We start from the raw sequence: 15,462 nt of genomic DNA, 5'->3' as shown, positions 1-15,462 counted from the left end.
GAAAGGGAGTAGAGAAATGTGGTGGAAGTTAGCAGGAAGAGTGGGGTCGAAAGCAGGATTTTGTTCAAAATGGGGATGACAGTGGCATGATGGAAGGACACAGGAACAACAGAGGAGTAAAGCGAGACGTTAGTAAGTATGGTAAGATAGGGAACGATCTGAGGATAGACCAGAGGGAAAAGGGTCAGTTGGAGAAGCTGTGGAATGAGCATGAGAAACAGTATCAAAACCAGTAAGAGGGGAACAGGCAGAGAAAATAGGCAAGGAATAGAGGGGGAGTAATGGAGCGAGGTGGGGATGGAGGTGGAGAAACAAAGGAAGCATGAAGATTAGAAACCTTGGTGGTAAAATATTCAGCAAGGTTGGCAGCGGAAAGTGAGGAAGATTGAGAGGGAACAGGTGGGTGCAGAGAGAGAATATTATTAAGAAGTTGGAAGAGACTGCATGGGTGATGAGACAGGGAGAGCGAAGAAAAGTATTGCTTTTTATTGGCTAAAAGGAGGGAATCATGTGAAGAGTTTACAGAGGAAAGACATTCCAGATCATGGAAGGATTGAGTATTTCTCCAAGAATGCTCAAATTTCCAGAGAGAGTAGCGAAGGCTAATAAGAGAAGGAATGAGCCGCGGTTGGTGAGGCTTACAGGAGTGAGTTAGGTAGAAGTAAGAGAAGATTGAAGGGATATAAGCGCAGACTTAGAGGAGAGTTGAGAGAACAACTTGGAAGGGGGAAGAGAAGTGACAAGAGAAAATATAAAGTTGGGTGTATCAAAAGAGAGAAGATCACAATGTGTAAAGGTGTGTGTCCCGGGATCGGGCAGCACCTGTGGAGGCAGGACTCTTGGAAGGCGTCCGTACTGGGGAGGCCAGACTGATGGAAATGTCACTGGCTGAAGGTTATAAGGTTGCAATACCGACCCTTCTTGGTAGGACAAAGTGATGTTACAACCAAGTTGTGAGATAGGCACAGGCTGGTACTTGCAGGGTCAAGGTAACACAGCGAGATGGGCGAAAGGGAAACCAGAAGAGAGGAGATCAGGTTTCTGGAGATGGAGTAACACAGGCAACTGGAGAACCAAGGGAAAACCCTGGAAGGGAAGCCAAAGGCTAGGCAAGGTCTGGGACCAACCAAGAAGGCAAGGATGGCTGATTCCAGATCAGGCAGGAAAGAAGGGAACCCCACAGAGATCCAGGAGGGGCTAGGGTCAGAGGGCCTGCCGGAGAAAAACAGGAACCAGGCAAGGCAGGCAGGGTAGGGAAACCAGAGAGCAGGGAAATCCGAAGTTGGAAACTGGTTTGGAAGGCGAAACTGAAGGCAAGCGCTGCTACGGCTGGTCAGGAACGAACCGCGTTAAGATGCGATTCGTTTACTGACACAGCCGCTATTTACGGCCCTCGGCATGAAGCCAAGGCTTGGAGCGCAGGCTGCATCGCGCATGCGCAGCCACTCAGCCCGGGCGCGACAACGAGGCTTGAAACGCAAGCCGCCGGCCTCCGCGTGTTGCGGCGCCTGCACGCGCCGACATCAATCCGAGGCTTCGGACGTAGGGAGACTCCTCTCCCTACTAACCGAAACCTCGGATAGATCCGCCAAGACCGGCAGCGTCTCGCCACCCCCCCAGGTAAGTGGCCTAACACAATGTTGAAAAGAAGTTGAAGGGGGGAAGAGGGAGGGGTAATGAGGTAAGGAAAGGAGAAAATTATCTGATGAATTAAGGGGAAGGGAAGAAATACAAGCGTTACAGGGGTTCAAAGAGAATATGAGATTGAGAGAGGATCCCGAGGTATGTCATGGCAGACAATCGAGACTGAGAAGATAATAAGAATTGATAAGAGGGAGAAAAGTAATGGTAGAATGAATAGAATCAGGATGTAAATTAAAATCGCCGAAACCAAGAGGAATTAGAGGGAATACCTACACCATCATGACTAGTTGTACGAGGTGTGTGAAAGAAGCTAGAAGTAGAAAAGGAGAGAGAGACAGGAGTAATAGTGTTAGTAGGGAGATCCAGGTTTCTGTAAGACAGTGAATTGAAGATTGAGTCATTGGAACAGATCAAGGGTAGAGTGAGATTTATTGCAGACGGAACTGGTGTTCCAGAAGCCAATGGAAAAAGGGGAGGGAGAGTGGAGAAGGACAGAAGGAGAGATAAGATTAGAGCCATGCAGTGATCATGTATGATGATGAGAGGATGAACAGCAAGAAGTATGCACAGGAATATTGGAATCCATTAGGAATGGAAAAAGTTGAAAAAATGTAAGAAGGGATCAATACGAGTAAAGAGAAAGTAGGCATGATAAAGGCAAGATATCAATTATATCAGGAGAAAACAAAAACAAAAAGGTATGATAGGTGGTCCAGGTGCGTACAAGGGCATACAGGGGGAGGCAGTGACCTTAGAGGGTTGCCTTTTGACTGGGATGCCCAGGGCTAAAGATGCCCTAGAAACACTTCCTAAAATCTGTTCACCTCAGGATCACATGAGACACTTTGAGTCCCAGGACAGCAGCAGGCAATGGATGGAAGAAAAGAGGCAGGCAGGGCCAGGTACACTGGCAGATGAAATCACTGGTGTCTCTGAGTGCGCCAAGCTCAGGAAAGCACTTCCTGAAATGCAGTCACGTGTGGATCACAGGGCTACTGTAGCATGTCGTGGCGGGTCAGGCCAGTTAGCAAAGTCTGTGGCTGCGGTGGTGACATGGCCAGCGAGGAATAAACCTCGAGCCCCAGGTCGGCAACAAGCAGCAGATGGAAGCAGAGAGGCAGGTAGACAAGGCCAGGAACACTAACGGATGAGATCACTGGTGTCTCTGAGAGCACCAAGTCCAGAAGAGCACTTCCTGAAATGTTGTCACGTGAGGATCATGTGAGCCCTGTAGCACATTGAGGTGGCCAGTGCCAGGTATTGAAGCCTGCAGCTGTGGAGGTGACATGACCAGCGAGGAATATACCCTTTTAGCAGGGGTGTTGCTACATCTGCAAAAGATCCGGGGCTACACTAATGTTGGGACTGTCGGGACCCGGGGCTAGCAGGCCTTTTGGTTGTACCCCCTGAGCTTTTATCTGGGGCTACAACCAAGAGACCCGGGCCTATATCTCCCTTAACCTCCCCTAGCAACGCCTCTGGCTTTGAGTCCTAGGATGGCAACAGGCAGCAAATGGAAGCAGCGAGGCAGGTAGACAAGGCCAGGAACACTAACGATGAGATCACTGGTGTCTCTGAGAGCACCAAGTCCAGAAGAGCACTTCCTGAAATGCAGTTGCGTAAGGATCACAAGACCACTGTAGCACTCTGAGGGGGGTGGGGGCAAGGTAAGGAAGCCTGTGGCTGTGGCAGTGACATGGCCAACGAGGAATAAACCTCAAGTACCAGGAGAGCAGCACGCAGCATATGGAATCAGAGAGACAAGTAGGCGGGGTCAGATGCACTGGCGGGTGAGATCACTGGTGTCTCTAAGAGTGCCAAGTCCAGGAGAGCACTTCCTGAAATGCAGTTGCGTAAGGATCACAAGACCACTGTAGCACTCTGAGGGGGGTGGGGGCAAGGTAAGGAAGCCTGTGGCTGTGGCAGTGACATGGCCAACGAGGAATAAACCTCAAGTACCAGGAGAGCAACACGCAGCATATGGAAGCAGAGAGACAAGTAGGCGGGGTCAGATGCACTGGCGGGTGAGATCACTGGTGTCTCTAAGAGCGCCAAGTCCAGGAGAGCACTTCCTGAAATGCGGTGATGTGAGGATCACATTACCACTGTAGCATGTGAAGGAGGAAAGCCTGTGGCTGTGGAGTGACATAGCCAGGGAGGAATAAACCTTGAGTTGCAGGATGGCAACAGTCAGTGGATGGAAGTGGGGAGGCAGATAGGCAGTGCCACATACACTTGCACAGTGCCACGTACAATTGCAGATGAAGTCAGTGCTGTCTCTGAGAGTGGCAAGTCCAGGAGAGCATTTCCTAAAATGCGGTCATGTGAGGATCATGTGACCGATGTAGCACGTCGAGGGGGCGGGCCAGGTAACGAAGCCCACAGCTGCTTCAATGACATGGCCAACAAGGAATTACCCTCAGGTCCCAAGACGGCAAAAGGCACTGGATGGAAGCAGGGCCAGGTACACTGGCAGATGCAATCACTGGTGTCTCTAAGAGTGCCAAGTCCAGGAGAGCACTTCCTGAAATGAGGTCACGTGAGAATCACATGACCGCTGTAGCACATCAAGTGGGGCAGGGCCAGGCAATCAAGCCCACAGCTGCGCCGGTGACGCAGCCAGGAAGGAATAATCCTCAAGTCCCAGGAGAGCAACACGCAGCATATGGAATCAGAGAGACAAGTAGGCGGGGTCAGATGCACTGGCGGGTGAGATCACTGGTGTCTCTAAGAGTGCCAAGTCCAGGAGAGCACTTCCTGAAATGCAGTTGCGTAAGGATCACAAGACCACTGTAGCACTCTGAGGGGGGTGGGGGCAAGGTAAGGAAGCCTGTGGCTGTGGCAGTGACATGGCCAACGAGGAATAAACCTCAAATACCAGGAGAGCAACACGCAGCATATGGAAGCAGAGAGACAAGTAGGCGGGGTCAGATGCACTGGCGGGTGAGATCACTGGTGTCTCTAAGAGCGCCAAGTCCAGGAGAGCACTTCCTGAAATGCGGTGATGTGAGGATCACATTACCACTGTAGCATGTGAAGGAGGAAAGCCTGTGGCTGTGGAGTGACATAGCCAGGGAGGAATAAACCTTGAGTTGCAGGATGGCAACAGTCAGTGGATGGAAGTGGGGAGGCAGATAGGCAGTGCCACATACACTTGCACAGTGCCACGTACAATTGCAGATGAAGTCAGTGCTGTCTCTGAGAGTGGCAAGTCCAGGAGAGCATTTCCTAAAATGCGGTCATGTGAGGATCATGTGACCGATGTAGCACGTCGAGGGGGCGGGCCAGGTAACGAAGCCCACAGCTGCTTCAATGACATGGCCAACAAGGAATTACCCTCAGGTCCCAAGACGGCAAAAGGCACTGGATGGAAGCAGGGCCAGGTACACTGGCAGATGCAATCACTGGTGTCTCTAAGAGTGCCAAGTCCAGGAGAGCACTTCCTGAAATGAGGTCACGTGAGAATCACATGACCGCTGTAGCACATCAAGTGGGGCAGGGCCAGGCAATCAAGCCCACAGCTGCGCCGGTGACGCAGCCAGGAAGGAATAATCCTCAAGTCCCAGGACGGCAAAAGGCTGCGAATGGAAGCAGAGAGGCAGGTAGACAGGCTCACGTACACTGGCAGATGAAATCAATGGTGTCTCTGAGACGTTAATGCTAGGTGAATGGACTCATTCAGGGTGGTAAGGGCAACCTTGTATGGTGGATCAAGTGTGAAAAGCAACTTTTCATATGTTCCATCCAACAGAGAAAAGACTGATTATTTGGGGACAAACGTGCATTGTACTTCAGCAGGATGGACGAAGCGATGTGCAATGGTCCATGACGCAATCTTTGTGTGTGTTATTGAGTGAAGACTTGACATATTATTTTATTATCTATTATTTATTTGGCACAGCATGTAATGAGAATAAAACATTCACATTTATTTTACATTAGAATAGTTGGTCTGCCAGGTCATTGGCAGACATGTGCAAAGTCTGGGGAGGATAGCTCAGGGGCATCGTACTCGCCTTGGAAGCAAGACGACAGGGAGCACCACAAGTTTGATCCCCGGGTCCACGCTTATAAACCTTTGGGTATTTAGCGCATTATAAATAACCTATCATATCATATCATGAGGGTACAGTTCAATCATGGCTCTAGGCATATATGTTTCTGTCAGCCACATTCTTTTGAATGACCGCTGCTTTTTCTTGTTGCCAATTATCCTGCAGCCAATTATCCATGAAAAGTATCTCACCTTAAAATGTTTGGAGGCCATACAACAACTCAACCATCTTCATGGTTCATTATTTTGTGAACAGATTAAAACAACCTTTGCACTGTTGCCAGACCTTGTTGATTGGATTCCTACAAAGGTTTTTCACTGAATTTCATAGGTTTTTATTAGTGCAACTTATCCATAACATCCCTTTAACAAAGGGTTTTTACTAAATTTCATGGGTTTTTACCAGTGTACTCTAATTTGCTACAACTTCCTAATATCATACTAACCCCCAATATGGAAGCATTTTCTGCAGATGTAGAAAGTTTGAACTTAAAACTGTGCCATTCCCCTCCTCCTAGCAACATTTCCAACACTTCTATACACTTTTTGTAACTTTTTCCACTGTTTTTGTGTTCGCAGACGTTCACGAACGTCTGACCTCATCGCAGACTTTCCAGACAGTGGCTCATGAGCACGCGCGCATGCGTTGCTTGATGGCCTGTTCGCGAAAGCGTATGCACTTCACAAAGAGGTCTGTGCTTTGGGAACAGTTTGAAACTGCATTTTCAGCTGATCTAGGAAGTTTGAAGCTGAAATGTACCCTTGCACAGCTCCTACACCTATTCTTACTCATTATCCATTAACAATCTAGTACACAGCATATGCTTGGAAGAATATTAGCAGAACTGCTATTTATATTAAAAAATGTCATCAGTTATTGCCATCCCTCCTCCTCAAGAGGCACCACCACCACCAGCTGGAGGGCCTAGATAATGGAAGAAGTGCAATAAGTCAGAAAACATTGAAGAAGACCAGGGAGATATGGTAGAGGAAATGCCTACTTCTAGCACCTTGACAAAATCATGGATGTGGCAATTTTTTACCACTGTTGGGGGCGTACCAAAGGCTAAGGCTACCAAAGTTAAATGCACATATTGTACTCAGTTATGGACAACCTGGGTAGTACTCCTATGGGACCACCTCCATGCACTGCCGCACCATATCCAACCACTGGGATGCTCTCAGAAAGGCTGTTCCTTTCTTAGGAAGTAGTAGGCTGTCTTCCTCTTCCTCATCTTCCTCAACCAGTACTGCGATCACACAGGCTACTCCTGTGGGGCACAAGATTCCACCAGGCTACCCTGCAAGCCATAAACGAGGCTGTTGATCAATATCTTTCAAAGACAACAGTGTTCTGTATAAACTGGAACACACCACTCTGCAGGGGGGAGCTGTTTCAAAGCACTTTTGAGGCTGTAATCAAGGAGCATGAGAAACACTGTCACCTACCTTATATGTAATGTACACCCAACATCTTCCTCTGTTCACCTGCCTCTCCAAAGCTGTGCTTGCTGCCCCTTCGCTTACTTCCCTCCCCACCTATCATAGCCTCTCCTGCATAAAAAAAGAAAATTAAAATGAAAAAACACCAAAAGAAGTTTCCTTTAAGGAACCATCTTTCACAGTTAAAACATAGAAGTAAAAGAAATAAGCTAATAGACTCCACCTACTTTACAATTTTCAGTAAAGTATTTAAACTCAATAAGATTCTCCAACATTCCCATTAGCATGTTCTACTATGCTAATGGAAATAATGGACAATTGTATACTGTAGATAAAGAAAAAAAGCCCAGAAACAATTTTCTGTCCAAAATACTTTTCTCTAGCATACAATAAAGACCATAATCCCTGGCCTTTCATGACTATCCGCGGTCTCCAAAGTCCCCTCTCAAGGCCATGCATTATTAAAAAAAACTGGATTGCAAGTGCACACCATCACACAAGACATCCCATCTACCCATTTTACTGCTATGTTTGTAGCACCCCCTCATTGCCTGATTTGTAACAGTCACACATATATCCACCAATCAGTTTAAAAAACTCAACATATAGCCCTATCAGGATATTAAACTTCCACACATCAACTACCACTTAAAAATGTTCTACAAATCCTTTGCATATGCTTTTCACTTGCTTATCCCACAAAATTGCACACCCTGCTGCTATAAATGCACATATGCATTGACCAGTAACAGAAGTGCATGAATGGAAAGAGGAGTAGGGACTACCAAGTGCTTATACAAGCCCAGAAGGAAAGTACCAAGAAATGCCAAACTCGGAGGCCACTAGCTACCCTGCTGGGGCAGAGGATCCCTAAGGGTGTAGTACACATCCGCCGGACAGTAGATCTGCCAGCGCACTGCTGGAGGGGGGGGGGATGTACTGGTGGCAACTACATGTAGGGCTTGGAACCTGTGTGGTTCATGAGGGACCAGGACACCATTCTCCATGGCCGTGGTATGTGTTAACAGACAAGGGATTAAGTAAAACAGGAAGGCAAAAGTAGAGTTGTCACTAATTTCCGGAATTTAAGGAAGTCCACCACAAGTATAAGAGGAACAGGAAGACTGTTCCAAAGACAGGCACTGGCCGAAGACAGAGACATGCCTACTGCTCTCTATTTCAAAAAGCATTTGACAAGCAGAGTATTGGAGTTACAGCAGCAGAGAGCTCTAGCAGGGCAGTATTTATGGAAACAAAGTTGGACATACTGTATTCCTTACAATTAGCAGGAGCCCATGTACACATTGTAGGTCTGTAGCAATAAGATACCTGGGTTTGAGGTCAAGGATATATTTTTTGTTCTAGTTTTGCCAAAGTGGGCATAGACAACAAAGGGGAAGGTTAAGGAAGAGGCGATTGTAGTAGTCCAGCCTACACAGGTCCAGGACTCTACATACGTTGGGCTTCTGGGGAAGGTGAGGAACGGTACAGTGTTTATAACGAGGTCAAGCTGAAAGCATGGGCTTTCTTTCCAGGTGCCAAAATGCAAGGAGTAAAGGAGAGAGAGGACTTGAAGATAACCCCAAGTTTTTTTGCCACACAAGATGGTGAGAGTAGAGGGCTCAAAACAGCGGACAGGTGGTAGCAGAAAAGCAGGGCACCAGTGTCACAGTAAAAAATATTTCTGTCTTACTGGCATTGAGACACAGATTGTTAGCCACACACAATGCCTCGATGACGGTCCAACAATTAGAGATAAAAAACAAGGAGAACAAATTAGTTCAGGGAAGTTTAAGGAAACCTGTGTGTCATTAAAACAACACTGGACATGAGAAAAGAAGAAGGACATCAGGTGAGCCAGAGTGACAAAATAAATATTCAGGAGCCACAATTATTCAATAAAACACTGGGGTAATCTGTAGGTACGCAGTGAGGTGGTGGAGTACAAACAGCCCAGTTGCAGCTGGTAAGGGCGGTTAGTGAGGAAAACAAATCAGCCAGTCCAGTGCCCACTCCATGATGCTAATGGTATCATGTAACCCTTTAATGAGGATACAATCGTTGATCATGTGAAAGGTGTAGGAGCCATCAAGAGGCACTGTCCTCAATGGTTCTAAAATCACAAATACCATAAACACTTAAAATATATAATTCCACCATATTACAAATACTGTATACTCCCACTACATTACCTATAATTACTATACACATATTACTATAGTGTGTGTGGCCAGTGGCCAGATTCTTGGGGGCATACACCTTCAAATAACAAAACTTGCCCTGAACCCCCTGCAATTGAAATGAGGTCCACGGACAACAAAATTAATCGCAGACTCAGCAGCATCGGCAAACCCTTTTTTCACATATAAAACAGCTTCATATTATCTTTATTCCACTCTCCTACCCTTTCTACACCCTCTTTTTTCAGCCTTCAAATAATTTCAAATGTGTTTTCCAAGTTGTTCGTTCACAGCGGTGTCCATGGACTACTCCGTTGTCCGCGGACTAGTGCAGCACCCACATGCCCTTTTTTCACCTATAAAAACAGCTCCTTATCATCTTTATTTCACCCCCACCCTTTCCAGACCCTCTTTTGCCACCAAATAACCCCAAAATTGTTTTCCAGACTTTTTCCCCACTGCGGTGTCCGCAGTCAGCGGCAGCTCTCCGTGGCCATTTAAAAAATATGACGCACCTCATGCTTTTCACCATCGAATCAGCGGGCGTGTCTGCTGTCTGTAGACATTACACGCCGGTTTCTGATTGGTCCAGGGGGATGTCTGTGGACTGAATAGGGAAGCAAGTCCACAAAACAGGTCCAGATATCACTAATTCTTTGTACTTACTTTTTGCCCATCTGTCCAGCTGTTTGGGCTGTAGATGTGAGCATTTTATTTTTCCATTGCGTCTATGAGAATTTCTAAAAATTTACGGACCCCCTGTATAACTTTGCTCCCCACACCCCCAGCCCACCCTTGACAAAACCACACCATACTCTGCAAAATCATTCTGAAGGCCATGTATGTTTTTTGCAAAGTTTGGTGAGGCTTCTGCTGTGGGGGGCAAAGTTATAAGCTTCCCATAATGTGCTAATTTTGTGAGTTGAGCAACTTAACCATAACTACAGGGCCGCTACCACAGGCCCTGTAATATGCTTCAGTGCAGTTTCGGTGCTAATATTTTTACTGTGCAGAGGCTTCAGTATAGATAGCAAGGCTTGGTTCCCAGATAATAGGAGGATAATCAGAGCCACTAGGCATTTCAAACCAGGCAGTCAGGAATCTCCCATCTGAAAGCTGCACATCACTGTGCAAGTGGAAAGATGCCAGAGGAACACAAACTCATTGCTGTGTTATAAACTTTACAAAATGTTTACGCATGTTTCCTTTTGATTCGTTACCAGTAGGGTGTTGCCACAGTCACTATAACAGTTGCAAGTAATACAATCATCGCCACATGGCTGCCCCAGCACTGACATAATACATGACAGCAACCAAGCATGCAATGCATGTGGTCCATCCTTGTGAAAGAGGAACAGTCAAGCACTGGTGTAAACATTTTAATCCAGCTCCTATAGCGTGTCGCTTTCAATATTCTCCTTCAATGGACTTCATATTTAATATCTTTTTTTTCATTTTGTGCTCGACTCATCTGTGTAAAAAGCAATGCACATTTCATTCAAACACTCTGTTGCAATTGTAGCTCATTTCATGTCGTATGCAGGGGAGCCCCGTGGAACGTGGGTCCCACCCACATCTTCAGCCTCTTAAACAATGCAGCCCTTTTGAATCCTTTGTTTGACTTGGGGAAATAGATGTATTCAATCCTCTTACCAATTGAAAATAACTGGAACACAGAATGATCAGACAGGTCCTAAGTTATTGCACACTTTGCTATGATCTACGCCTGGGACACGACAACCTGAAATTCAAGAAAATCCCCAAAACCCATATTTTTCTGGAGGCTTTCTCCAAGACTCAACACATTTCTTCAAAAATGCTTGTCCTGGACCCACAAGCTAAGAAGTCACTGAGCATTAAGCAGGCCTACCGCAATGTATATAATACACAAATCAAAAATGTGTGCCTTCTGATAATCGAATATACCATTCATAGCAGTGTTTTAAAATGCGTCTGCTTTCATCAATCTGGCATTCTGGCATGCTTAGCCCCTGGCTGTGTCCCTCTTCCCCCACCCTTTTACCAACCCTGTCCACGGCAGTGCTCTGAAGCATCTTTTTTTGCATGAGTTTCACCACAACAAAACTGACCAAATAAATAATGAAGAGAAAATAAAAAGTAGGCCACTAGTAGAGAGCTTCAGGCTCCCTCCATTACAAATGCTCTGGTTATGAAGCTTGCTCCAGTGAGCATAGGCGTAAACGCAGCCCGGTACCTTATCCTTAATATGCCTCTGGCATCTATTGGCATCCATTACCTACGCTGCAGAACAGTAGATAATGTCACATTTTTGGTTTGACTAAATCTCATGCCTGGGCAGTGCCATGTGCTTCTAGCGTCACTCTTTGGAAAGAGTGGAGAAATATGGTTCGTTTCGTTGTAGGTGTATCGATGATTTGGATAAAGGAAATATCTGTGTGGGAGGTGGGTCACTCGGGTGCGCACTAACGCTGCGCACCAAAAGGCACATTGTGTGTCAGCCGAGATTACAAATGTCGATGGATGGTACTGGAGGCAATTTGTGGAATAGTAAAGGTGGACATTCACAGAGGCTGTGTCAGCAAGGGGTGTGAATGGGGACTAGGTACACATTTACAACATTGAAACCTCTGTGAGCAGACTTAAATTACACTTGCATGTTCCAGGTGTTAGTGGTGCACATATTTTGTAAAGAAAATCAAAATGTGTGTATATTTGTTGAATGTGTGGAGTTTTCTACAAACTGTTAATTTTCTGCTTGCCTGACTTGGGGGAAGGTTAGTCTGGGTAAGGTTATGCGACCTCAGAGCACCAATGATAGGTTTAGTTGTGAAATGTTTGTGAATTAAGGGCAGCATACATTGTTTGCGGTCATGAGTAAGTTACATGCCATTTCTTTGTGAATTCTGTTTGTGGCCAGAAGTTTCGGCCAGCCGCTGGCAAATTACAGATTACCTCAATTATGGTAAAAAGAAGATTCTTAATGAATTGGCGATTGTATAGCAAGCTATAGCAGTGATTAAGACAGGCATTACTGAGCTCTGCAAATCACAACTCTTAAAAAAAAGGAGCAGGACCAAGGCCACCTATGATGGGTCCTAAAATAAGTGCAATTGAGTTGAGTTTTATTCCACGGCAGGTGTTAGAAACTAAGGTTGGCTTATCAGGTAAAACGCCATTTTGAGTCTTTACACTCACTCTTCCAAGTTGCGGCAGATTTGATGTGTGTCAGGCTAATCTGGCAGCTCCTGGCACATTCTTTGGCATATTAGCAGCATTGGAAAGTGTAACGGTATACCAGAGGACAGGGGTTGTTTGTATCAATAAGAAACAGGTCAGCAGATTATCTGGGCCCAACCAAACCCTTTGTCCGGCAATGGCCGAGAACTCAGCCATGGTGCAAATAAACCATCTTTATTCTCCAAAAGACAGGGATCATACAGGAAACAGAAACATCTCAGTCAATCACTGCTCCTGAGCTCACGTCACTTGGTTTTGTTTCTAAGTGACGTCACAACCACCATCCAACCCCAAAAACCTAAGGGCCGTATCCATTGGGTAGCTCGGGTCATACCACCTATGAAAATCCCCTATATGAGTTATTCCATTGGTCTACCCACATCAGGTGGGTTCGACTGAGACTTCCCCAAAACCTATCTTACTTTGTTTCAGCATCGCTCGATAACCATTGGCCCCTGCAACATTAAACACCACCCCCAGGTTGGAGCATCTGGATTGGCTGGAGCAGACCTTCTCAGGCCTAGGACCCTGTTCTGTTCACAATGCTCGGTGTACCTTTTTTAGGTAATGGGAAAGAATGTGTGTCCCCATTGGTGCCACTGATATTGCCACCTAGCCTGGGAGAGTGCCTGCACTTTGCAATGTTCTGTGGACAACGCATGTATCAGTCTTGTCTGCTATGCTGAACAGTTCCTCTTCCCACCATGAGTGTCTGGCCATTGTTCGGCTCGGCTGGGTCACGTGGGTGAGGACCAAGAAACTGAGCTTTTTGGTCTGCAATTATTGAGGATTTTGTTCTGTATTTCGCAGGTGGCTCATTGCTTTGGAAATCAGGAATTTTCCACCCGCCCTTGTCCTTGGCTGAAAACACTGGCTCTGTGCTTCGCGCTGCAGAGTCTGCATCTTTTCTTTCATATTTTGAGGCCTATGGCTTCATGCAAATTCACTGCAGTCCTTCTATGGTTTCCCTTAATATTCTAGTACTTCCTTTTTGGAGATTAGTATTGCTCAAGCCCTTATAGGTTCTGTATGTGTGCCCATTGCTCCTTATGGTTAGTTGCGATTAAGCGATTGCAAGCTAGCTCCATGTACGCTTTGCTGTCTTGTGTTTCTGCATTTGGCTAGTGAAAAGGAAAAGCTTTTCACAGTATGTATATGTGTCTGGGGGGGGCGTGGCTTGATGGCTACGTGAGAGGACGTTCCTTGGAGGAGCTCCCGATGATCCAATCTTGATCCTGGGAAGAAGTGATGGTTTTCGGCGGACTTTCGAGCCCACGGTGCATCCAAGGGTGCATGAAAGTGGGGGGCACATGGTGAGTGCCCTCCCCACCAGCGAGTCTGCATATCCACAGAACTAGACTTCGGAGAAGGTGGCGGTCGCGCAGTGGAAAGGCAGCACCCAAGATGGCTGCCTGTGGACAAAGGGCCATAAATGGTCCGTGGAGCTGAGGAAGACAAAGCTGGCCGGAGCGGGGGCGAGCCCAACTAGAGAGACGCGTCGCATGCGCCTCTGGCTGGTGGCAAGAACATAAGAGCGAGCCCCCACTGAGGAGGCCCTGGATCATGGCGTGCCAGCAGAGCGAACCCGAGTTCAGCGGAACCTTGCTGTGAAGGGGTCGGCGAGCGAACCCCGCAAGGCGCTCCGCAGCGCCAGAGACACAGCTGGGCGCGTGTGCCCAACCGACGCAGCAGGATGTCCTCCAAGGTGGTGCGACCCCAGATCAAACAGCCCACGATGGAGGCCTACGCTAGGTCGCCCCCAGGTGCGGAAGGGGGCAAGAGCAAAGAAGCCCCTGCGGCGGCGACGGACCCACCGGGTACTATCCAGGAGGTGCTGGCAGCAATTGCCGACTTGAAGGTGGCTTGGGAGATGAAGTTGGGCCTGGCCATGAAAGAGCTGCAGCAGGGCCTAGACCTTAAGATTGGAGCCGTCCGAGAAGAGGTGAACCTGTTGCGTCAGGATGTGCGAACAATCGCGGAGCGCACTGGGGAACTGGAGAAGGAGCTGGCCCTGACCACAGAGGCGTGCAATGCACACACTAAGGAGCTTCATGCCCTCATGCAACGAGTGGGCAATCTGGAGGACAGAGAAGAGCAGGCAGAGGGGCGCGCCAGGTGCAACAACATTCCCATAGTGGGTGTTCCGGAGGGAATGGAAGGATCAAACCCCACGGATTACGTTGAAACCATGCTCTTGCAGGAGATTACAGGCGGGGAGCTGACCCAGGGGTTCGCGGTCGAAAGGGCGCATAGGGCCCTGACCAGGAGACCGGCCCGAGGAGCCCCCCCCGCGGCCGTTGATCGCAAAGATCTTGAACTATCGTGACCGCGAAAAGATCCTCAAATTTTTCAGGAAAGGAGGTACGATAGAAAGGGGGTCAGCGAAAATAACAGCGTATCCGGACTATACGCTGCTCGTACAGCGGAGACGAATGAACTTTGGAACGGTGAAAAGGAGGCTTAGAGAAGCAGGCCACCGCTACATGTTGCTCTACCCCGCTAGGTTAAAGGTGTTTTATAAGAACAGATCCCTCTTCTTTGAGACGCCGACCGAAGCGATGGAGTGGCTGGACATGCAGGGTCGACCTCAGAAATTGGATGCCCAGGCAGAAGCGGCTGGAGATAAGTAGCACGTTGCAGAGGCACCCGTGAGGCCATAGTTACGACATTGGGACTGGAATATAGTACGATATTGTGCTTGTGGGGAGGAAGTCATGGTATCTGCTGGCGGGTCCCGTTGAATGCACTTCTCCTAAATAGGTGACTGGGAGCTCCTGGGGAGCACCCTCTGCACCCAATAGTAGTACACTTAGTTAGGTCACTGTTAGATAGGTGACACCCCGCGGAGACTGGTCCAGACGTGGGTAGGCCTGAGATCCAGGGATGGAGCTGGGCTATTGTTGGGGGTTGGCGGGGAGGGCG

At 47.6% G+C, this 15,462-nt stretch overlaps 1 protein-coding gene across 50 annotated transcripts in view; it reads left to right on the top strand.

The window, feature by feature from the left end:
* The window catches only part of TRDN (triadin), a 1,596,486-nt gene that overhangs the window by 91,285 nt on the left and 1,489,739 nt on the right, over positions 1–15,462 (top strand). The gene's annotated exons all lie outside the window — the stretch shown is intronic.

Source organism: Ambystoma mexicanum, chromosome 4q (genome assembly GCF_040938575.1).
Source record: "Ambystoma mexicanum isolate Mex_15411 chromosome 4q, UKY_AmexF1_1, whole genome shotgun sequence".
Taxonomy (NCBI): Eukaryota; Metazoa; Chordata; class Amphibia; order Caudata; family Ambystomatidae; genus Ambystoma; species Ambystoma mexicanum.
The sequence above is the reverse complement of the archived record's forward strand: the minus strand, read 5'-3'. Positions and strand labels throughout refer to the sequence as shown.